This window comes from Camellia sinensis, chromosome 5 (genome assembly GCF_055761805.1).
Source record: "Camellia sinensis isolate YWXY chromosome 5, ASM5576180v1, whole genome shotgun sequence".
NCBI classification, from domain to species: domain Eukaryota; kingdom Viridiplantae; phylum Streptophyta; class Magnoliopsida; order Ericales; family Theaceae; genus Camellia; species Camellia sinensis.
Window position 1 is genome coordinate 164174485 of NC_138965.1, and position 26352 is coordinate 164200836.

The following is a 26352-nucleotide window of genomic DNA, read 5'->3' on the forward strand; positions in this document are numbered from 1 at the left end:
AGATCAAAATGAGTGACCACCGAAATAAAAAAAAAAAAAAAAAGTAGAAAAAAGGTTTCAGACGCCCTCATTTGCAAGAAAGAAATAGCAACGCAAATTACGGACTCAATCACCCGGAATTTAAGACGCCCTCATTTCACGATTTTCTTGCTTTTATTATTACTGCTCCTTTTACTTTCTTGTTCGGCATTTTTGAGAGGTCAGGTGGTGGTGGTGACGGGTCAAGAACCCAAATCTAGAGCTATCTCTATCCAAAGTGGACCCATAATTTAAAAAATAAAAAATAAACGGCATACAGGAGAGTTTAATTTTAGAGAAATGGCCCAGACCTCACCACCCCACTGTGTTTCTAATTGGTGAATTTTTTTTTTTTTAAGTCCTACTATCACAGCCGCTCACGTGGAGGTGGGGTGCTAGGAGTCACCCCCACTGGGGATCCCAGTAGTACTGTTAATTTTATTCACATATTTTCTAAAAGATACATTTTGATTGGTTTAAAATTGTAGAATCTACAATTTTTGTTGAATTAATACACTTTTTAGACATAATATATAATTTTAATCAAACTGTTTTGTGCAATTTATGTAAATTATTTGTAATTTTTTTAGTTTTAGAATTTGTGCCTTCAGTGTAATTTTTGTTTATAACTTATTAAGTAGAAATAGTTTAAATTTATTTAAAAATTGAGAGTATGCCATTTTTTGTTTTTACGTTATGACTATTTACTTTAACTTATAATAAGTCCGAACAATTTTATCAATGTATTATTATTAACAAGATTTGGATGGTGACATATACACTCTAACGGTTACTACACGATTCCATTTTTGTTAAAATACATACAAGTCAAAAGTCCAAGGTCTGTCAATTTTTGCACATGGCAAAATTGATTTATTTTGTTGGATGACAAATAGTTATAATTTATAAATGAAAATGATATACCGTCACATTCGTACCATTTTGTAATATTACTTAGTTAAATATTGATGGTTAATTTCCCATTTTTTTATTTAAAAATAGTGAAGTAACTATTGTATTCAGTAGTAAAACTGTAAAATTTGTTTTATGTCTTCATAAATATATTTCTATTTTTGTTGTAGTTGAAAGATCAACAAGATTGAAAAGAACCCTAATTGGCTTAATAGGGTTTCGCTTTATGGTGGACTCAAAACATTGCAATTTTGAACATGGTTGGATGAGAGCATTTTCAATGAGTTTTCTAGATAGTCGTGTTTTGGGAATTTCTTAAAAAAAGTTCCCTTTCAAAATTTTTAACTTTTTTTACACAAAAAAGTAAAAAAAAAAATTAAAAAAAACAAACAAACGAAAAAGTCAGCTTAGCCACAAAAAGCTAAAAAAACTTTCAGCTTTTAACCAACTTCTTAAAACACTCCATAATCATTTATGTCAATCATAAACATAATTAACATATTAATATTTTTTGGGATCTCCAATGAATTTGTTAACATTGTTGTTAGTTGTATAATTAGTTAGTTAAATTTGTTGTTGGGAGAGGAGAGAGAGGGGGCAGGTGCCATATATATATCAAAGCTCCTGTGTGGCAAAAAGGGAGAGGGAGGGAAAGGGATTGTGTCGGTAGCTTATTTTTGTATCAATTTTATATCCACTCAATATATATTTTAGCTACATTATTGAAACATTTATTTACTTTTTCGATTAATAAAATTTAAGACATAAAATTATATTTAACTTTTTTCTCAATCAACACGCAATTTAATATAGAAATTTAGCCATTTAAGATTATATATATAGCTAACTCTCTATTCATTGACAGTTCAATTAAAAAGTGTTTTCTCTACATTATTTGGTCAATTATAAATTAAAAAATAAAAGATTTTGAGTGCCAAATGATCATCATGAGATGACATAGAGGGCCCCCAAGGGTCCCTTGTTGCCACTTTCCATTTGTGTGATGTGTGCTGTCTCTCTATTGGATTGGGTGGAAATTAAGTGCCCTCAAAAAGACATAGATGCTTTTCTTCTTTGGAGGAACCCTAACATTTTATACCCCTCTAATCACATTTTTTTTTTTTATCATAGTTTTTATAAATAAAGTTGAAATCTAATGATATGGGATCATAGTTTTTAAAATTTTCTTTCACATACTATAATTGAGATTGTACTGAAAATGGCAATAGAGAATTCAAATCTATTTGAACAATGATACACAAAATAATTTTGGTATTTATAGTGACTTTGTGCTCATCAATGACACATGATCATGTGGTCACTTTGTATTAGGGATGGCAACTTGCCCGTTCCATTCCGACTTATACCGTATCGCATTTCACATGTATTTTTCGTGATCCTAGTAAGAAACTAAGTAAGATACAAGATTTGTTTCCTCTCTCTATTTTCCGAACTATTGTATTTTCAACCTTGCACGTGTAGATTTTTCATGTGGAGATGAGATTTTTGTCTATTGCTTTATTTTCTCGCTAACTCTTGACCCAATTATATTAATTAAATAAATTTCTATGAATATATATTTATAAATAATTTAATTTGTTAAACTTAATAAGAGTAAACATAAAAAGATTCACACACATAATTTTTCACCTTGTATGTCTTATTTTTATTTCCCATTTTTCATAAATTTCCATCCCATATATATACATCATTTCTCCCTCATTAGTACAATCTTTCTCTTAAGGGTGACTTGTCACCCCAACACTTCACCACTCTTGCTCATGCTCTACCCCACCCCTAGCACCTCCACCTCCACCTATAAAAAAGGGAAAGCATAAAAAATGGTCACATCCTAATTATTTGGTGCACACAATGTGTTGGAATATTGAATTACATTTAAGTGCACAAACATAGATTTATAAGAATAAAAAGATATAGATAATTTAAGTTAATCCTTACGTCAATACAATCTCTATATTAACAATTTTATTTAAGAACATTCACAACAAGCTAATTAAATTATCAATAAATAACTAGTGAAACTTAAGAAAAATCTCTCCAACATACTAGTCAAAAGGGTAGCTAAAATAATTTTGCAAATAGTGACTTGCTGTTTCTATTGAGTCACTATTCACTAGCTACTTATTTTTTTTATTCTTAAATCATTTCCTTTTTCTCATTTTCTCTCATATAAATATTAAATGAATATTTTTAAAAAAAACTAAAACAAAGAATATTGTTGAAATGTACATTAAAAAAATAATTATTTAAGGTAATAAAGTGAATTTTGGCTAGATATTTCGACTAGTATTACTGAATATGCTCTAATATGTCTAAATTAGAAAAAATAAAGATAAAATATAGCTCGAATTCAATGACTACAAATAGTTTCAAATCTAAACACAACTCTAGATGGTACAGTAGAATTCACAGATTAGTTTAATCTACTGGAAAGAGATACTTTAGCTAAAAAGTTAATACAAAAAGTAAATTCATTCTCTCTTTTTTTTACACATTTTTTTCATAAAAATTAAAAAATCATTTGAAAAAATCAATTCTCAAATGAACCCTCAGGATGGAATTGTATACTGTCTTCACATGGTAGTTACATTGAACCTCAAAGCTCAACTTTTCATTTTCTTTGCAATTTTGGTCCATCTTGGCCTGAAACAAAATAAACATTAGGTAGCAGCAGAAAATCGTGTGAACATAATTTTTTTTAAAAAACAACAATTAAAATCTATTATGACAAAATTTAAACGCGTACACAGCAACTCCGCGAACCTCACAACCAAATCATCAGTATGCAAGGATCAGAAAATGGCAGCTAAGTCTCCATAAACCTGAACTCATTTAACAAAAACTTAATTAGTGTAACATTCTATTATTCTGATTGTAATGTGTCAAACCACCTTTGTTGTTTAAAAATTTATATGTAATATTATAGACAATCATATGATTGGGGACATTCTCTAGAAATTATTGGTACATTAAAAATAATATGGCATTCTCAGTGCCTATGCACATGGATATATCTATAAAAACCCACAAATTGGTGGCATTTCCCAGAATATTTTGGTTTAGATTTCAAAAAATATTTTATGACTTCTATTTTTTTATTATTTTATTTTAGTAATTTTTTTTTTCATATTTTAATTGAGATGCGCATAAAAATAAAGTATATGAGAAGAAATCTGAAAAAGTTGACTAAGCACGAGAAAAAAAAGAAGAAAAAAAGGAAATGTGCAAAGTTTTTGTTTATGTTTTTTTGTTTTTAGTGAACTTCTTTAAAAAATTTTCAGATATATTTTACCTTTTAAGTGCATAAAAAAGTAAAAAAATCTAATTAAAATATGAAAAAAATATAAAAACATGAAAAACAACCGAGAAAACAAAATTTGAATACTATTCCAAACAAGGTGGGTCCATGTTTGGAAGAATAAATGACCAAAAGACAAAAGCAAGCCAACTGGTTATCACCAGAGAGAGGGAACTCGTCAATCATTATCACTATCCTAACTATTAGTATTATGTTAATGCATAATATGAAGGTATAAGAGAAAGTTTGAAGATGGGTACCATGTGTATATGATTCCTTAAGCTACAAAATCACTGGCTATGGAAGACAAACCGGTCCCATTTGGTTGCCAATATCATGGCCTCCCTGAAACAATCTGATGTAAGGTGGAGAACAATATCATAAACCTGTAAAAAAGATTAGAATGTGACAACCAAAGTTTATTCAATTGGTTTATAGTTTTATTTATTTATTTTTTTGTTTATTTTCCTAATGTCCTTTAGCTTCTGTAAAGTGTCAAACGAATAAACAGCCATCTTAAAAGAACAATGAGGGACACTTTTGAGGGTGTGCATAATGAAATGATACTACAAGCACACAGGCCATACTGCCAAAAATAAATGAAAGAAGGCCATTGAAGAGTATTTCTTTTGTTGACCTAACCCATGTTATTTTGAAAAAGATTTTCTGAATCCAAATTGTTTTGACTTATTTCACAAACTCAAGTTCTTTAAAATTGTGTTTTGAAACAAAACTTCAAAAAAATAACCCAAGATTGAGAAATAAGTTCAAAACATCTGATATTTGGGAATTTGTTTCAAAATGGCATGGATTTGATAAATAACTCGGCCATTCAAGGTCAAAAGTCTAGAATAGCAAAGACAATAGATTAGTTGGTTTTTTAATGGGTGGGTCCCATGCTTTGGGGTATTGCTAACAGTTTCATAATTAGAAGCGACACAATGATCCAAACATAATTTTAAGGTACATGGTTCGCTTAAATTTGGGTAAAACAGCGAGCATGCTATGCTCACTGGGAAAAAGATAGAAACTTTAGCTCAATACAGCTTAGGTACAAAGTGCTGTGTTTAGTGAGCTTAATAATTCAGTGCATAAATGAACATGACTTTCCAAAGTGCGTAAATTCACAGCCTAGAAAAATTTACTTCCCAAGTTTGTAAATGAACATAAATTCATTCAATCATCCATGAAAGATTCATACAAGTAAGCATTTGACTCTTCTTGGGAATGAATTACTAGCATCATCAAGGTGTCCAGAGAAGTTACACTAAAGATTGACACAGATTTCAAACATAGAAGAGTCAAACTAGTGCATCAATATTTTAAGTTCGACTCCAAAATAACCTGATAGCAATCAGATCAGATGATCTCATACCAGTTAGCAGATATACCAACTACAATGTTCAGATGACATGATCAGCAAGTGATTGGTGATAAAGACCAAAACAAATTTAGATTTAAGACTATGATAGTAATGTCATAATTCTTAATCTAAAATTAAAAAATATATAAAAATGCTTATCTCACTTGAAGATGATGGTGCATGGCAGCTGGAATCTGCTGTCTTGATGGGACCTAGTGATGTGGCACAAGGACTGCCATCTCAGCCAAAAACCAATAAGTCATACATTGTTGACTCCTCATATAATAAGATGTCAGATTGTAAATAATGCAATACCTAGAACATTGAAAGCAGTTAATGAATATTTTTTATTTCCTAAAATTTTAAAAATTGTTGTCACTTTTTGAAAGTAAAAACAATTATCAAAGGTGTTTTCGTTTTCAATTTTTAAAATTTTTAAAAACAGAATACAGAAATGAAATGTTAACAAACAAACCTGTAGACTTGCTAAAATTGATATGATTTCATCAAATTAAGCACACTACTGGTTTCCAAATTAGTATTTAGAATTGTCAAGAATTACAAGAAGTTACTTGGTCTGGGCAACAGCTACTATAAAGCTTCAAGAGATTAGCATATATTTATCATGTGGTTAGTCTTACAAGACAGCATTGAAATCCCTTACCACAGAACTCAAGTAAAAACAGTCACAAGTAACATGTAATCCTACTAATAAAGTGTATAAAATGCATATTAGTCTTGCCACAATTGCCACCCACAAACTGCAGATACCAAACCAAATCAAACTAAGCCTTGTGTCTCAACCGGGTAGGATTTGTCATTCCTCTTTATATGCTCAATTAAATTAAATAAATTTGTATAATTTATTACTATTGCATCCAATGTCAGTTTACAAATTGCATGTATGATGTCAAGTGTCAATTAGCTAATGCCACAAGATGGCAAGCCCATAAGTCAGAAGTGATTATAACAGAACAGTGGCAACTCATGACAGTAGAGATGAGCCTAGCCCATCAATGCTTGATTTCACTGCTTTTAGTAATAACTATATATATCATCTATGAATCGTAGTTACTACTACTATAATAAATACTTCTTCGTATAATGCAGAAAAGAAAGTAAAAGAGGCAATTTAGAGCCAATTGACAAATCACCAGCCAGAATAAAATTTTGATTTCACTCAGTCCAAACCATTGCCTCTAGTCTGATGGAGTGTCTTCATTAATCGTACAACTCGATTTGTAGAATCAGCATCATCTTCAACAGGCTCCTCTTGGTCACCTTCTTCTCTATTTTCTAGCAGTTCCTGGAAGAAATGAATTTTTAACAGAAGGAAAGCATCAAGTGAATCTAACAAAGAAAAACTTCCATGTGTTGCTCTCCCAACCATAAAATAACTAAGGAAATTCAAAAGATCTCTCTGTTTGGTTTATTTTTCAGAATTTTTTTTAAATGTTTTGAAAATACTAAAACTAGTTTGGCAAAAGAAAGACCAAAATAGTTCGAAAATGATGAGGTTTTTTGAAATATATTTTATTTTGTTCTAGTTTTAAAACTTTTTTTTATCACTAAATCTATGGCAAAAGAAAGACCAAAATAGTTCGAAAATGATGAGGTTTTTTGAAATATATTTCATTTTGTTCTAGTTTTAAAACTTTTTTTTATCACTAAATATATTTGAAAACAAAACCAAATAATTTCTATGAGAGCTATTTTGAAGAAGGCAAATGAGATGACGGTTAGCATTTTGGTGTTTCAAAGATGACCAAGATTGTTAAAAGAAACTTTAGCAATATAGCAGAGCTTTCTAATAATACCCCCAATATTCAAAAGCCCAATCCAGCCAGTTTTGGGCATGATTGTGTTCAGCTTATTGAAGACCAATGCCAAACCCAGTGCATGTTTTATATGTAAAGAAGATTGAATAAGGCCGTAATTGAGCCAATCCAATCTTATGATGAACAATCAATGAGTTCCCAACCCTAGAAGAGATGTTTCCTCAATACTTGGAATGAACAAAGCATGTTTCCAAAGACAAAGACATAGGTGCTTGTATGCAGTGGCGAATTTACAGGGATACAGGTCACAGCAATTTTGGAAAAATTAAGAGACGGGCATGGCAGGAGTATGAAAAATATATATATATATATATATATATATATTTCATTTTCTATGTATATGAGTATAAATTTAGCACAGAGAGCAATACTTTAGGACAGAGATATACAAGGCAACAATGTATATGTGGATGTACTTTTATTTTTTTTCACTTTTCTCCCTTTTTGTTTTCATATTTTACTTTGACTACAAGTCAACTTTTTAAAATTAACAAAAAAAAAAAACCACTCATAAAGGTATCATAAGATGTGTCCTAACATAGGACACACATATCCATAAAGTACCACCAAAGTGTCTTGAAATTTTTTTATAAGAAAAATGACGTGCTACGTAGCGTGTCCTTCACGTGGACACACGTGACCCCAATGTATCAGTGTCCTATACGTGTTTGACACGAACACGACACCTGGGGTGTCTGTGATTCATAAATTTAACATATTAGACAATAACTTGTTCAAGGACGTTAAAGTAAGCCATTAACAACATCATCCAAATATAATGTTTTCAAAATAGAGCAAAGGCAAGGACTCTCAAATGAGACACTAGGAAAACATATGTTTCCACACATTTTACTCCTTCAGTACAGTTCTTTGTGCCTTTTTTTTGCTCCTGATTATTATGTAAATGAATTATTAGAAAAAAATAGATAACTACAGAACTAAGCCAAAAACATATATTTTAATTGGGAATATGATGAATTTATGTCATTCCAACATTAATATCTTGATTTCTAGTCAGAGAAGCTACAAATTCACCACCATTGTGTGAACAAACAGGGAAAACAACCAATTGGAGTCATTTTACACTCAAATAACAAAAAAATTCCAAAATCTTCAAAGCCCAACTGATTACAACTCATTCATGTATCAAATTCATTCAAAAACTAGTTCAATTACACGAAATAAAAACAAAACAATTGAAGAACTCAAAGCCCTAGCTGACCCAAAGTCAGGTAGGTACAACAATCACTAAAAACCATTCCGATTATAGGGAAAACGACGATGAATTCAAATGCAAGGGAATGAATGTTCTGAGAAATTCATACATGTTTTACATTTATGCGATAATAAAGATGGATCTAAGATAGTTTTGGATGCGAAATCAATACCATTTTGAGAATGAGAGGATAGAGAGAGCCCATTGATCGAAGCTTTTGGGAAGAACAAAGATCGAAGCGATTGTCGGGTTGAGCCTTCGTTAGATTTCAAAATTTTTAAGACTAGTAAATTTTTTATTTTATTTTTTTTATTTTCATTTGTTTTTCAGTAATTATTTTTATTTTATTTTATTTTCATGATAATTTACCTTTTTGATAGATAAGGCCACGTTATTTGGCAGATTAAGTTGTATAAGATTATTAGTGAAAAAATGATTAATAAAAAAATTATTAATGTGAGAACTGTTTTTGAAGATATTAAGAAGGAGTGTGTTTTTTTGATGATAGTGTGAGAGATGGTTAGTGATTGAATTGTAAAATTATTTTTATATAAAATAAATAAAAAAATTATTTTAATATTAAAAAAAATTAAAATAAACAGGTGCACTTGGTATAAAAAATAAATAAATAAATAAATAAAAAACTAGCCTAATCCGCTTACTATTTTTTTAATCCCACCATCTACTCAGCCAAGCAAATCCTCTTAGGCCATATTTGTTTAGGTGGACTGGATTAGGTTGGATTAACATTCTCATGACTAATAGTCCTAAGACTACAAATTCTTTTGGATTGTGTATTCTATTCTATGTTTGGATTGAATTAAGATAATAAGGAGAGACTAATAATCCAGACTTTGGCTTAGTCCTCCAATTTATATCTCACCCCTCTGTGGGAATGAATAGTCCATCATATGTGAATATCATATCCGAATGGATTGTTAGTTCGTATTTCAATTGTTTAAAAAAATATCAGATTAATAATTTTATTAGACTATTAGCCCAATCCCAAACTCATGTCTACTCAAACAAACAATATTTGTTTGGACGGACTAGATAAGGAAGGATTGGAATCTACTCGACTATTAGTCTGTCCCGGATTTTTTGATTAGACTGAATTTGTATCCCATGTTTGTTTAGTCATGGGATTAGATGTATGGATTGGACTATTCCATTGAATCCTATGTTTGTTTGGGATATTATAAAGAAGAATAAATGCTCAAATGACTATTTTATCCTTTTCAATTATTTACTAAGTAATAGTAATATTAAACATATCTTTAATATTTTAATTATTTTTAGCTAGATTAAATAAAAATTTATTTTATTTTAATTTTTGCACAATTAAATAAATTTATTTTTTAAAAATTAAATAAATTAAATATCAATAAAAATATATGTTATTTTTTAATTAAAATTTTAAATAAATTTATTTTTAAAAAATAATAATAATTAAATAAAACATCTATTAAAATTTAAATAATGGAATTAAATAAAATATAAACAAAATTTTAAAATAAAATATCAATAAAATATCTATAAAAAATCATTTTAAAAAATTAAATAAACAAAACATTAATAAAAATTAAATAAAATTATTTTATTTTTAAATTGAGACATTTAAATTTTATTGAATTTTACTAAATATAATACATAATTAAATAGTAGAGGGTCAAAATGGTCATTTCACCACCTATTCCATATCCCCCCATTTGTGTCCTCCCCCATGAGACACAATAGTCCAACATATTTGGGACTAATAATCCGGAGAGACTATTAGTCCAGAGTAAAAATTTTGAACCAAATAATGGATTATTAATCTAGAGGGATTATTAGTCCGATCTTATGGCTCAATGCCTCAAAACAAACACCACCTTACTAAAGGGGTTTACTAACTCCCTGAGACTATCAATTCGACCTCCTATTTCAACACCAAACACGCTGTGGGTAGAGCCCACAACACACAAATATGACCCAACGGTCTTATAATTTGAGGCTTGTATCACTTTGGTTTTCGATCTTTCAATTGTGATATATTTAATTCTGAATTTTGAATTTTGAATCTTATTCCAAATAAGGATAATTGAAAACACTGTTTCTTTTGCAAATAGAAAATGCTCCATTTCAAGAGCAAAGTTACCAGTTGTATGAAATATAAATTAGTTTCACAAAAATAAATGTCAAAAAAATATTTTTGAATTTTTAAAAATTATTTCTATATATTCACCAAAGATAAAATTATATAAAAATGATAAATCTTTTATATTTTCATATTTTAATTTTTTTACAAATTAATTTTTATTATATGTTTGGATGATGATCATGTAATATGTAGTTGTTTTTATTGATTTTTTGAATGGTTATTATGTAATAGATGGTTGTTTTTGTTATTAATATATATATATATATATATAGTGCGGACATAAATTTTAAATGATGACACGTGGCCGAGGTGTCATTTAAGTGCCAGTCGGGGTGCCACCTGTCCTGGTCATGATGCTGAGATGATCTCGGCTAGGCCGAGGTTATCTGCGAGAATACCGGAATCCGGGATAAGCAGATAAGGGACAAGAGTCCTAGAATGAGAGAAGACTTTAGTTTGGGTAAAGATAAGACTCTTACAGAGTTTATTCTAATTCTACTGGAAGTCCAAGATTATCAGTAATCCTAAGTCCATTAGAGATAGGCTTCTATTGGGACTAGGATTGCGTTGGCTATAAAAAGGAGGCACTCCCATGGGTCTAAGGTATGTCTTTTATGCTTTATCTAGTGAGTTAAGTACTATTGGTTATCTTTGATTGATATTTTACTAACTTGATTGTCGGAGTGCCCTCGGGTGGACGAACCACTGCGAGATTCTTATCTTTCTGTGACAGGTTGTTTGGGCTTAAGCTATTCTGGCGGTGCTCTCCAGCTGAGTTCTTCTTTTTGGTTGTGTGGCCGGAAATCAACACCCATAATTTGGCGCTGTCTGTGGGAAAGAAAGGAGAATAGATGGCCAACAACGGACAAAAAGAGAAGGTTGGGAACGACATTCCTACTGGAAGTGGGAAACATGTAGACCTTGACGTCGAAGAAGACAACTGCAACGAAAAGACTCGTGATAAGAATCACGGAGAAAAGGACGTCGGCTAGGAGGGCGACGTGCCAAAGAAATCGGATCAAGGTGGGTACTATAACGAAGACGACCTCCAGGTATAGAAAGATAGATGCCTACGGAGGGACGACGAGATGAAAGGAATGGCGGACAAATTGACGGACCTGCAAACGGCCGTCAATTTCATGATGCAGAACAACGTCATGTAGCTACTGTTCCCATTACAAGATATGCCGATTCCAGCGGCCAAGAAAGATGCACATAAAGGGGGGCGGAAAACTGTTCCTACAGTCCCTCAACATGACAGGACCAAAGGACATTCTCACCGGCCTTCACGGGAGGTCGGGCGTGGAGAATCAACAAGAAGAGAATCCTAGAAGACACGTTGAACCTAAGAAGACTGCACTAGAGAACATCGGGATGTTCAGGGGAAGAAACTCTGTTTTGACACGACCAATGGAGGGAAGTCCAAAAGGACCCACAATGACACTGGAAGTAGTGCACCAAAAAGGCTGAAATTTGGAGATAGCCGACTCCTGGATGGACCAAGGAGGGTTTGAGGGATTACCTCCAGAGGAAGCAGCAAGAAGCCGAGGTAATTTCTCTGGTCAAGTTAAGAACGTCGTTCTCGATAGAATTGGACAAATTTGAAGCCCCGAAGAGGTTCCATATGCCGAGATTCCAGATATACGACGGTAAGTCGGACCCTAACTTTTACGTCTACTTGTACCTGAACTCGATGGCATTATACACCAGGAATGAGCCGTTGCTCTGCAAAGTGTTCCCCTCGTCCTTCGGGAAAATTGCATCGGACTAGTTTCACAAGTTGCCGAAAAGAACTGTGAAAACCTAGGAGGGCCTAGCTGAGATGTTTGTGGCCAGGTTTATGACGAACAAACTACAGCCGTTGAGGGTGGATTCCCAGATGGCTCTGAGAATCAGTGAGGATGAAGGCCTTAGGGCCTATGCCAAAAGGTATTATGAAGTGTTCAACCGAATACCCGAGTGCAACCAAGAGGTGCGCGGTCGTGTCTTTCAAGAATGGCTTGAAAGATGATTGTCCACTTCGAAAGTCATTGGCAAAGACATTACCAAAAAGCATGGAAGAGCTCATGGCCAGAATTGAGAAATATGCCAGAGCTGAGGAAGACGCACTGGGGACAAAGGCATCCAAACAAGAGAAGAGAAACAGTTCGTTGAAACGAAGCCGAGACAACACTGGATACAACAAACAAGAGCTCAGATCCCGGATTCTAGATCTCGGATCCTAGATCCTAGAAGACATGATCTCGGCCTAAATGGTTAGGTCCCAGAAAACAAGAGCTCAGCCCAAGTGAATAGATCTCGGATTCCAGATCTCGGATCCCAGATCCTAGAAGACAAGATCTCGGCCTAGATGATTAAGTCTGAGAAGAGAAGAGCTCGGCCTAAGTTAAAGAATTTTTATATAAGGTCCACAAAGGAGTATGTGGAAGCCATGTAGGGGCAGATCCCTTGCCCATAGAGCAATATTGTAGGGATTCTTTTGGCCTTACATGCAAAAAGAAGCTGAAGCCTATGTAAAAAAGCGTGAAAATGTTTTTGAAATCCACCTGCAACGTGCGATAGAACAACAATTCGGCTGGGGGCATACCAGCAACAACTTGCTAGGGCTTACAAACAAGAAGGTCAGCCCAAGAGAGTTCAAGGATAGGGACCTCATCCTGAGAAAGGTTGCCGACAATGGGGCATAATGGCTGAAGTAATAATAAAGTGCTAGTTTGATTTTTGAATTTGAAATCTGTGCGATAGGACCGACCAGTCCTATGACGATGTTTCTGATTGAAATATGACGAATAACTTAGATTTATTATATGGCAGAGTAGAAACTTTACTTGCATATAATAGAGTTGAACTAAGTTGGCAATGTTTCTAAGTGAAACATGACGAATAACTTAGACTTATTATATGGCAAAGTAGAAACTTTACTTGCATATAATAGAGTTGAACTAAGTTGGCGATGTTTCTGATTGAAACATGATGAATAACTTAGAATTATTATATGACAGAGTTGAATTATACTTGCATATAATAGAATTGAACTAAGTTGGATTAACTTGGACTTGCCATATCGGTAGAGCCAGACACAGATTGGAACTAAGTACATGTTGGTTAGATTAACAAAGAGACCAAAGTTGGTAACCTCGGCCAGTCTTTGTTTGAATCTGACCTCGGCGACAAGGTCAAAGCCACATACTTAATGAGAACCTAAGTAGAACTTAAGTTCACATTAGGGAGCAGAGGGTTGAAGAATGATGCTTGGGAGTTAGAATTTCACAAGCTAAGATTGGTTTAGACACTTGTTAAAATTTTGAGAAAAATTTACAAGCTAAAGTTATGCCAAGGTTATGATTAAAGAAAGATTGGTTTAAACACTTGTTGAAATTTTGAGAAAAGTTTACAAGTTAAACCAAGGTTGTATTGAAAGAAGTACTTATATACTTGCCGAGATTACCATATTGCCAAGACTTGGAAGATATTTGAAGGTAGAAGTCTTGTTAAGTAAAAGTAAAGTGGCAGGTTTTATATAGCACTTGTGAAAATATTTTTTACAATGTTTTCAAGTGTTAAGCTGAGGCTGAGATAAATCGATTAGTGGGTACAACCGAGGTGTTACATCCCGCGGAGATTGCACAGTTAAGGTGTATTTTGAAGACATGCAAATTATTCTAAGTATAGAATCATACAAGAGTAAAAAGAAGACACATACAACCACGTTGAAAGAAGAAATTAAAGAATGCATTCAGAAAAAGAAAGAAGGCACTTCGGCCTAACATTGAAGAATGATTGTTTAGATTACAAAAAGGCCGGTGTGAAGTACGCCGGTGTCAGACGGTGGTAGTAAGCAAAGAAGAGCAACGAAACGAAAGCCTTGCCAGAGAGAGAGAGAGAGTGAAACTGGTTGTAGAAAGCTTTGCGAAAGTAGCAATGGAGGATTTGAGAGAGAAAGTTTGAACAAGAACGAAGATGCAGAAATGAAAAGACGGAGAGAGAGTTGATTTTGATCAAACGCATGAAATGACGGCAAAATGGCAATTATGGTGCCTTGGACGACGTGCTTGTCAGACTGCGCACGTAAAAGTGATGCGACTTGATGGCGCGTATCAGGTACGGTTTAGTAGGGGAAAGATGCGTGGTAAAAACGGTTGAAATACTATGCGTGCCGGCTCATACGCGTGCTGGAACTCTTGGAGTTCTTGATTCAATGAAGCAAATACCTCAGCTAGGAGGACGGTTTCGGCTGAGAAACTTGAACGAACTTGGTTGTTGGTTCCAAAGTATTGATGAAAGCAGACTATAGGTCTTGGTCATATTGAGTCGACGAGTGATGACCTCAGTAATGAATAATGGAGTAAGCTTAGCCGATGGGCTAAATGAAAGAAATGATATAGGTTCCATCACCTCAGGATGCCGGGGTAATAGAACCTAGGGGGCAGTTATGGGGACATAAATTTTGAATGACGACACGTAGCCAAGGTGTCACTGAAGTGCCAGCCGGGGTGCCACGTGTCCTGGTCATGACGTTGAGATGATCTCGGTTAGGCCGAGGTTATCTGTGAGAATACCGGAATCCAGGATAAGCGGATAAGGGACAAGAGTCCTAGAATGGGAGAAGACTTCAGTTTGGGTAAAGATAAGACTCTTAGAGAGTTTATCCTAATCCTACTGGGAGTCCAAGATTAGCAGTAATCCTAAGTCCATTAGAACTAAGCTTCTATTGGGACTACGATTGTGTTGGCTATAAAAGGGAGGCACCCCCATGGGTCTAAGGTATGTCTTTTATGTTTTGTTTAGTGAGTTAAGCACTATTGGTTATCTTTGAGAGATATTTTACTAACTTGATCGTCGGAGTGCCCCCGGGTGGACGAACTACCGCGGGATTCTTATCTTTCTGTGACAGGTTGTTTGGGCTTAATCTATTCTGCTGGTGCTCTCCAGCTGAGTTCTCCTTTTTGGTTGTGTAGTCAGAAATCAACACCCACATATATATTTATGGTTCTTGTAATTGATGGTTATTAGATTTTTAATGTGTAATCAATATGTTTAAAATATGAAATGTTTTTAATTTTGAATTTTTTGATTTAATGGATTGGTTTAATAATGATATAAAAGTTGTCGCCATATTTGACTTTCGAAAAAATAGAAACTAATTTAATAAAAATAAATATAAAAAATTTAATTTTTAAAATTTATTTCTATCCTCCCAAAAGATAAAATTATATAAAAATGATATGTTTTTAATTTTTCTTACCAATTTGATTTTTAGTTTCTTAGAAAATATTTTTGAAAATAGATTTTGAAAACCAAACCAAACATAACTTTCTAATTAAGAAAGTGACAGCATTATTCATTAAAAAAAGGCTATTACATTTCAAATAACATACAAGTTAACTAATACAAAATAAGTTGTATGACGACTTTTACCTTGAAATAGATCGTTTGTAAAGGAAACATCTTTGATTGTCTTTATTTGAAATAATATTCAAAATTCAAGATCAAATGTATTACAATTGAAAAGTCAATTATTAAAGTGACACAAGTCCCAAACTAATAAAGAATGTTAGTGTAATTTTCCTGTTTTGATATTACAAATTTGATGACTAATTATAATTAAAATTGTGTTTGGATAATGCATTTGGATAGTGATTTGAAATAGGAAATAAAAGAGGTGAGCCAAATGTAATTATATTTTATTCACATTTGAACTTCTTTTTTTTTTTTCCTTTTCTTTTTCTCTTTCTAAATCATTATTCAAATTCATAATCTAAATACAGTTTAAAAGAAACACAAAAGTCATAACAAAATATCATTTGAGATATAACCAAAGATTTTTTCCGTCATAATCAAAATACACTCGTTTTGTAAATCCAAATATCAATTTTGTTTGGCGAAAGGTCGTATCGCTGAAATACTTTGTCCAAAATGACAAGCGTAAGTAAAATGTCCAAAATACCCTTATATATATCATATACATGATTCCATCACACATAATCACACAATCTCTCATTTTTCCTCTCCAAACCCTAACCCTTTCTCTTTTTAAACTCTCTTTCTCTCTGCTCCTTTGCCACTACTCCTCCAGCACTGGTGCTCTGTCGTTCTCTGTCAATGCTCCTTTGCCTTTTTTTGCCGATGCTCTTCGTTGTTAAACCAAAGTTCCGTAGCTCCACTGTCTTTGAACTAAAGAACCACCACCCGCGTTGTTGATTCCGACAATGATCTTTCATTGTCATTTTTCATAGTGGACAACTTTAGATCTGACCAAATCACTCTTTCTTAGCTCAGATCGCAGTCGTACCTTCGGTAGGGGTGATCATGGTTCCGTCCAGCCCACTTAACCCGATCGATTTGATCCAGCCCGATTGATTTTAGGCTGATGCATATCTTTTGACGGACGGATGCGGATGAAATATTTCAAAATCCGCTAATACAATTCAAATGGCAGATTAACCATCTCGCACTCTCATGAACTCGATCCTCTCGTAGATGAAATTCAAAACAAAAATAAAAAAGGAATTGTTAACAAGTAACAACATAGAGTAGAAATAGTAAAATATATATTTTTGTAAAAATAGAAAACAATACCTTAAAAATATGCATGGGTGGTGTCATAGCCTATTATAGACAAATAATACATATATTTTTTTCTTCAAATTACTAGTTATTAGATATTGTAAAAGTAATGAATTATAATTAGAAAAAATGCCCAAAATTTGTAAAGTTCAAACTGCCAAATCGATCACATCCATCCGTAATCTTAAAGAAATTGAGCTTTATTTCATTCATTAAGTAATACAGAGGGTTCTTATGCATTATAAATACATGTGGTGCAATGATATAACCGTAACCACTGACTGCCTAATTTAACCACACTTTACAGTTTAACTAACTATAGTTCTAACAGACTAACAACTTGATTTGAGAAGGCTTCATTGAGTTGGAGCTGCAGTTACAGTTGGAGTTGCTGTGTTGGTGACTAAGGCTGTAACCTTGGTTGATGTTGCAGCCTTGACTGTGCTGCTGCTGCAAGCTTCATTGAGCTAGAGCTGCTGTGTTGATGACTAAGGCTGCAACCTTGGCTGATATTGCAACCTTGATTGTGTTGCTGCTACTCTGTAGCTAGGCATGGCTCAAATATCTTATCATTCTCATTCAAACTTTGGGGATAGGGAATGACCTGAAATTTTCCTTGAAGATATTGAAACCAAGAGATAGAAAGGGGTTTATTGAGAATGTTTGCAACTTGATTAGTGGAAGCAATATGATAAATGACAAGTTTTTTGGCAGCCATTTTCTTTTTGACATAGTGGTAATCAACTTCAATGTGCTTGGTTCTAGCATGAAAAATTGGATTGTGAGCCAAGGCTATAGTAGACATATTATCACACCAGAGAGTGGGCACAGAGACAGACTCATGGAACTCAGCAAGAAGTATGCCAAGCCAGCTTAAGTTAGTAGAGACATGAGCCAAAGCTCTCTATTTTGCTTTTGAAGATGATCTAGAGACAGTGGGCGGCTTTTTAGCACACCAAGAAACAAGGTTAGGACCTAGAAACACACAATAACCTGTAGTAGATCTTCTATCAAAACATTATCTGCCCAATTTGAATTTGAGAATGCATTAAAAACAAGATAACCACTAGTAAAATGAAGGCCATGACTTAATGTGCTTTTGACATATCTGAGAAGTCTCTTGAGGGATGTAAAATGACTTTGCAGAGGATTTTGCAGTAATTGGTAGAGATGATTAATAGGAAAACTAAGATCTGGTCTAGTAATGGTCAAATATTGAAGGGCTCCCACTAAACTTCTGTAAAGATTGGGCTAAGAGAAAGGAGAATCATCACCAACAGAGGGAATAACCTTAGTAGCCATATAGGAGTGTAAAAATGGCCCGCGGCCCGTGGGCGGCCCAAAGCCCGCCCGCGGCCTGGGATAGGCCTGCTTGGGCCCAAGCCCAAGCCCAGCCTAGTGTGAGCCGTTGGGCTAAGGCCTAGGCCATTATTTTGAAGCCCGGTCTTACTTGTGGCCTAGTCCATCAGCTCGCTTAAGGCCCATTTAGAGCCTGGCCTGCTTGGCCTACCCAAGGCCCAGTGTATTTTTTAATGGAAAATAATAAAATTTTAGTAGAAAAAATTTAAAAAACAAAAAAAAATTGGTCAGGCCCGCCCAAGCCCGAGGCCAGGCCCAAGCCCATTGGGCCAACCAGAGGGTCGGTCCGTCCAAGGCCCGACTACCCCTGGGCTTGGGTTTGGGCTTAATTTTTTGGCCTGTGGGTTAGATCGGCCTGAATTTTGGCTGGAGCCCGCGAGGCCCGACATGGGCCTGGCCTTGCCAGATTTACACCTCTATAGCCATGGGAGAGACATAGGACTTACAATCACTCATACTAGCCTTAGCTAAAATTTCTGAAGCATACTTTTGCGGGACAAAACATAACCTGAAGAAGAAAAACATACAGAGATGCCCAGAATATAATTGAGAACTCCTAATTCTTTCATAGAAAATGTAGCATGCATTTGTTGAACAAGAGTGGAGCTATAAAGAGGATCACTACCAATGAGAAGAATATCATCAACATAGACAAGGAGAATGGTAATGGAAATAGAAGTTTTCTTAACAAATAAAGAAGAATCATAAAGACTAGGGATAAAATCACGAGAAAGAAGAAAAGAGGAGAAAGTGGATAACCAAGCTTTTGGAGCTTGCTTTGAACCATAAAGAGCTTTGTGAAGTTTACAAACAAGAGATGGATTGGAAGCATCAATGAAACCCTGTAGTTGATGCATATCAACTTCTTCTTGAAGTTTGCCATGAAGAAAGACATTTGGGATGTCAAGTTGCTTAATAGGCCAATGATAAGTGAGAGCAAGGCACGTAAGAACTCTAATGGTGGCAACAGGGCTAAAGGTTTCATAATAGTCCACCCTTTCAGTTTGAAGAAAACCTTTAGCAACTAGCCTTGCTTTATATCCAGCTATGGAGCCATCTGAGTGTCTTTTTAGCCGAAAGACCCATTTGCAGCCAATGCCTTACTTGGTGGATGGAAGAGGAACTAAAGACCAAGTGCCTTATTTTTGCAAGGCTTGATATTCATCAAGCATGACAGCCTTCCAAGTAGAAGAAGTAGATGCTTCCTGAAAGGATTGAGGTTCAATAGGATTAGCAGATGCCAACAAACAAGCATTAGAAGAAAGTTTGGCTTTGGATCTAGTTAGCATTGAGTGAGAATTGGAAGATGAAAGAGGAGGAAGACCTATAAAAAGTGAAGAAATGGGAATTTGGGGTGAAGTGTGTTGGGAAGTATGTATGATAGGTGAATGAGCAGCAGTGGGTGTAAGAGGTATAGAGGTTACTGATGCTGTTGCTGCAGGTGGTTTGACAACTCTCACCTCTGATTAGTGCTAATCTGTGATTAAGCATGATAAGTAATTGATTAGAATGAAATCCTGAATTGATTGTAGGAGTGTATTGTTTTAAATGCATTTCTATCTGTTTGATTTCTGTATGAATCTGTTCATGTTTTAATTTCGAACTGCAAATTGAAGGCCTTATCGGCGGCCGAATCAGAAACTGATTGGTGTTATATGTTAACTAGAATTTATGTGATTTTATGGTAGATTTAATTAAAATTTGATTTGGAATGATTAAATTAGATTAAATAATGTTAAATCATATTAGTTCAAGTAAATTACCTTATTGCCACTTAGTGGACAATTCTAGGCCATTGTTTATTCTCCTTGTTATATGTTGGCATCATTTTCATCCATCTTCCTAGGCCAAAACTGAAAAAGAGAGAGAGAGATAGGAGAAAACTTGAGTTCATCAAAATTGGCTTGGAAAATTAGAAGGAATTGAAGGGAATTTGCATATTTGAGATTCCACCCTTGGAATTCTAGACATAAGGTAGAGAATTCATCCTTTTATTTATGAAATTAAGTTTCATCTTGCATGGTTCATGGAAATATTGGAGGTTAGAGTTAAGTTTTAGCTCAAAGTGTTGAATTATGAGGCATTGTGTGCATGCATGTCCATATCATAGTGTTTTGAAGTCATTTTTATGAAATTCTCACATGCATGTTTCTATTTTGGTTTTGATCCATGAATTGATCATATTCTTAAGCTCAATCTTGTATTTTATCATGCCTTAGAGCATTAGAGTTCATGGGAACTCATGCATGTATGATTTTGAATTGTTCTTCATATTTACATTTGAATTTGTGTTCAAATTGGCTTACCTTTGGGCTTGATTTTACAAGTTGATCTTCAAAGACATGTTATACTATGTGTTTTCAAGTATTTTCCAGAAAATTAGTCCAAAAGAATCGAATTTAAAACTTTAAAAGTCGAGTTTCATGCTTGAGGATCAATCTGGAAACTCCAGATTTGGGACCCACGCTCGAGCGTAGGACCTCACACTCGAGCGTACACTCTGAGTACATGCACTTCCGCTCGAGCGTAGAAAGTCACGCTTGAGCGTGAAATGCATATGCCCAGAAGTTTATATGTTTCGCAGTTCGCTCGAGCGAGAGAATTCATGCTCGAGCGAGGATCTGAGTCTCACGCTCGAGCGGAGGTCGAGCGTCCGTCGAGCGTGAAAATCGTGCATCCAGTACTTTTTTCATGAGTTTACAGTCCGCTCAAGCGAGGGAAGTCACGCTTGAGCGGAGCTCCTTTGTGTGCATGTCCGCTCGAGCGTAGAAAGCCACGCTCGAGCGAGACCCCTGTTTCCTGAAAAATTCTGAAAAGTGTTTTAAAGTGCATTTTTGCATCCTCATTCCATCCTAGGCATTCCTAGGCCTAGTTTAAGGCATCTTAATGAGGATAATGTTATAGAACCACACCAAGTATAATTAGGGGCTAAGTTATTAATCCTGAGTGTGTGTTCGTTCTGAAACTGTAGGGTTGGCATCCGAGGACGCTCGTTAGCTTGTTTATAGCCTAGTGCTTTGTGAGTAAAAATGTTGTAAAGATATGTTCAATTATGATTATTTTCTGAATGATCAACTGTTCTGCTTACTGAAACATTATTGTTTAATGAATGAATGTTTGTCCTATTTGTAAACTGTATTCGTGGCATCCATAGCAATTTACTATTACTGTACTGTTACTGCTACTGACACAGAGATCTCTGTCGGTTCCCATGTTTGGAACCACTACGGTTACTGTTATGATGGCCATCGACTGACTATTCGGTTTGTTAAGACCTACTGTACTGTTTTGCTATGGGATGCACCACATATGAATGCTATGGTTTCTAAGTGACTGATATGACTGTTTAATTACTGAAAGGACATTCATTCTTAACTTCTTTACATAACTGTTATTCACTGGGTTTTGGCTCACTATTTATATATATATATATATATATAGGTGTCCAAGCACCGGACCGGAGCTAGGAGCGTCGGATTAGCTCTTGTTTTGTCAAGCCCACCACTGTGTCTCACCTCGAGGTTCCAAGTCCGTTCAAGCTACAGCTGTTTTGGGGTGTTCGGATTCACCCTTCTGTTTCTGTTTTGTGATAGATGTTATAGACTCCTACTGTACAGTTATGGCATAGGGATTGAATCCCTAACTTTTATGTATGTATATCCGATATGTAAATGTGTTTTGGTTATGAATGTGACTTGTTCATAAAATTCTTTTTGCATTCAGAATGTCACAGCTGATTAGACACCTTTTATTTACTGTTTTGGCTTCCGTCAGCCCCTTACTCTGTATTACTGTCATTACTGTTAAGCAGGCCTTTGGTAATCACGGATTATTGGCCGGTTGCGATGCTAAACCCATAGGGGCGGGTTTGAGTCGTGACAGAGTGGTATCAGAGCGATACCAAGCACGACTTATATCGCACACACGTGTCCAAGTGAGCTATAAGATGTCCTAGAAAAGTAATTAGGGCATTGCATAAGCACGAGAAAGTGTGTGTGGCTATGATATGAATATATGTACTGATGTGCTAATATGCTTAAGTCAACAACTTCCTATGTTTATTATTACCATATTGCCTATAGTGAAATGGACAACGCAAGAAATGCCGATGAATTTGAATCATCTGAGGCAAGAATGGCAAGGTTAGAAAGAACAGTTGAACTGTTGACTGAAGCTTTAAGAGAACAACAGAACCAACAGCCCCCACCTCCTCCAGTACAACCCGAACAGAATGTTAATGATGATATCATTACTCTGACACAAAAGTTCAGCAAAATGAAACCCCCATCATTCCAAGGAGGCCTCTAACCATTAAAGGCCGAAGCATGGGTTCTTGAAACCAAAAAATTGTTCGAAGTGTTTCCGTGTTCTGAAGCACATAAGGTATTACTGGCTACCTTTACTCTACAAGAAGAGGCTAGACGGTGGTGGATGCTCGTCCGTGATACCAACAATGTTATGACTTGGGCTCAGTTTAAGGAGTCCTTCTTTAAAAAATACTTTCCTCAGTGTATCCAAGACGGCAAAGCGACTGAGTTTGAACAGTTGAAGCAAGGTACCATGTCAGTAGCTGAATATGAATCAAAATTCACCGAACTCGCTAGATATGCACCACACATGGTGGACACTGATTATAAAAAGCCCGGAAGTTTGAACGCGGGCTCAATGTTGAGATACTTGATCGAATTAATGTTCTGAAGTTACTGAAATATGTGGATGTTCTTGATCGAGCAATAATAGCTGAGTCGAACATCGAGGCATGGAAACAGACTGAAACACCAGCGTTTGAGTGGCGCGGTAAGAGACGGGGCTTTAAGTTTAAGAAAGGCCGAAATAACTCATCGAAGAAGAAGCAAAATACAAGGTCAACGACCAGCTCTAGTCAAGGAAACAACTCCATACCACCCTGCTCTGAATGTAGAAAAAGGCATCAAGGAGTTTGTTATAAAATTTTTGGTGCTTGTTACAGATGTGGCAAGGTGGGCCACATGGTTAAAGATGGCCCTTCCACGTCTGTAGACGTCCCCGAACGTCCCGGGAGGGAATCCCGTTTTGTTCATTGGGCTTACTACAGTTCAGGATTCAATGTCACGGTCCTGTATCTAATCTTGCAGAGTGCAATGCAAGACCGATGAATCATCAAAGAGTCCAAATCCGGCAAATCGTTTTTGAAAACAGATTTTTTTGAAAGAAGTTCCAAACATGGACTGCTTTGCCAGATACAGAGTCGCCACCTAAATATTTTATTTTGGGGGGAATTTAGGAAACCCTAACTCGTTGCCTAAGGCCACGTGTCCGTCATCACTAAAGTTGCCTCGGCTCGGGAACTTGGATACGATTAGGGAAAGTCAATTCGTGAGCACCCCCGCTCGCCCGATCAAAGATCGGTCTCTACTAACCATGATATCGAGTTTTGAAAACAATATGAGCTCTTATTCCGGTTATTAGCCTAGAATCATTATCTGATGCGCACAGCATACAAGTATAGACTAGATTGCCTAAGTTGGAACAAAACATCGCATATCCGTTTGTTTTGAAAATGGATCGAAGTTTGCTACTCGCAAGTAGGCTAAAACACAGGTTTCGACGAATCATTCTAATTCAAGCAACCCAACCTTCACCCACAGGCATTCAGGCAATTATATCACATAAGCACATAGCCTCATGGTAAGCATGCTATCATGGAAGTCACTCACACGCATGCAAGGATGCTAAAGCATAAAGACTTACCGAGTACTCCGAGCCAAAGAAAGAAGCTAATTAGAAAACATGCATGAATCCTAACCATGCTGAGATGCCTAATGCAACACATACAAGAATGTAGCTAAGATAGGCTCGGCTATTCTAAGATGGCATATGAGATGCTATAGGTAACATGTATTCAACTTGAAATTGAAATATGATACAGTTAGCATGATGCGCCGAGCCCGGTGCATGCAATGCAGATGAATGAATGCAAACATGCGAACATATAGATGCTAATTGAAACATGCCCTAAAACTAACCATCATAAGCAGATAAATAAAAGGGAGAAAGACGTGGGGTTGGAAGACATACATCACACGCATGCAAACTTATTACAACATTGCCCTCCTCGGAGGGTCCGAATAAATAATACAGACCGAATAAATAATTAACTATTCTAGCTAATTAAATATTACAAAACCCTAATTAATTAACAAATTAACTAAGAAACGAAATAAACTAGTATGCAGATCTATAGACCGCCTCAGCTCTGTTCCGAATGATGAAAGCTGCATGCATGCTCGAGTCGCCTTGTCGGGAAATTCCTCATGATGCCCCGATTTGCCTCTGTTTGCAATTGATCTCGGAATATTGTACAAAGCTTTTAGAAGGCTGCTGGTTTCTAGTTTGCTGCAACAGAGAGCAAGAAAGGGGGATGGCAAAGAATTTTCAACACATGTACGCATGACCACTCTCTCCGTTATTGCATAAGCTCTAGAGAGTGTAGTCCTCGATCCTCGTGCCATCAATCACGCATCTCGATGCATGATGGAGTCGAATTGCATGACTTAAATGTGAAATGAATGCATATATGAACACAACAAGGCCTAAACTCCATCATGGGTAATCCGGAGTGTCGGCGACCGAAAATTGAGACGCGTTTCGCCACTTTGAGTACGAAACGCCCCTCATTTCCCGTGTTTGGACTAACCCTACTCCAAACACAATGCAATGAGATGGCATACACAATGCAACTAACATGCAACCCTAAATGCAATGCAACCTAATCATGCTGACATGTGAGGGATGATATGCACGCATGCAACCTAGCATACGCAATGCTATGGACTAAAATGGCATATACAATGCACATGAGCTATATGGCGTACACAATGCACACATACGAAGATGGACATACACAAAGGCATAATCAAAGCATACACAATGCGATGGTCAAACATGCAACAACATGAACCAAATGGCATACACAATGCAAGGTGGACTTAAACCAATATGAGTGGATCTCAGCCACACTCAAATCAGTGGCCAAACACAATTGAAATTAGACAAGAACACTCATGCAAACATGCCCAATGCAAGGGACCGAACCTAAGGCAGCGAATGCCACTCTACCAAAGCATGGCATACAATGACACATGGCATACAATGACACAAATTCTAGCTTTGAAATAGCATACAAGATGGTCCCGAAACATGCAAACACCTCATCCGATGCATGCTAGATGACCCGAATACCGAAACTAGTGGAATGGATTACACTATAGGTATGCAAAACAATGCACAAATGATGAAACCAACCCCAAACAGTCCCTATGCAGACCAAAATCAGTGGCAAAATGTGTTGGGATGGTGGCTCGGAATGCATTCATATGAAGCTCATGCAATGGCCGGTAAATGAGGCATTCAAGCATAACTCTCAAACACATTTAAAGAGTGAAAATCATGGGAATATGGCAAACATATAAGCTCTGAAATATGATATGCAATGGCCCCAAAACATGAAAACACCTCAGTATATGCATGTAATAGACCTCGAAACTCAAAGCTAAGCACGGATATTGTACTACAAGCATGCAAAACAAGCATCATTCAACCATGAGACCCAAAAACAGAGCTAAGGCAGTCCAAAATATG

General features: G+C 35.6%; 1 long non-coding RNA gene across 3 annotated transcripts; it reads right to left on the reverse strand.

Moving 5' to 3' along the window:
- Positions 1-3265: 3265 nt before the first annotated feature.
- LOC114282316 (uncharacterized) lies at positions 3266-9003 on the reverse strand. 3 transcript variants are annotated; one of them, XR_003636205.2, is made up of 5 exons: positions 8839-9003; positions 5777-6918; positions 4510-4635; positions 3715-3773; positions 3266-3594 (listed from the first exon to the last, which is right to left on the reverse strand). It is a non-coding gene; the product is annotated as an uncharacterized LOC114282316 (long non-coding RNA). The 3 variants fall into 3 exon arrangements; XR_003636203.2 differs by having other exon boundaries at positions 3698-3773; XR_003636202.2 differs by having other exon boundaries at positions 3266-3773.
- Positions 9004-26352: the final 17349 nt, after the last annotated feature.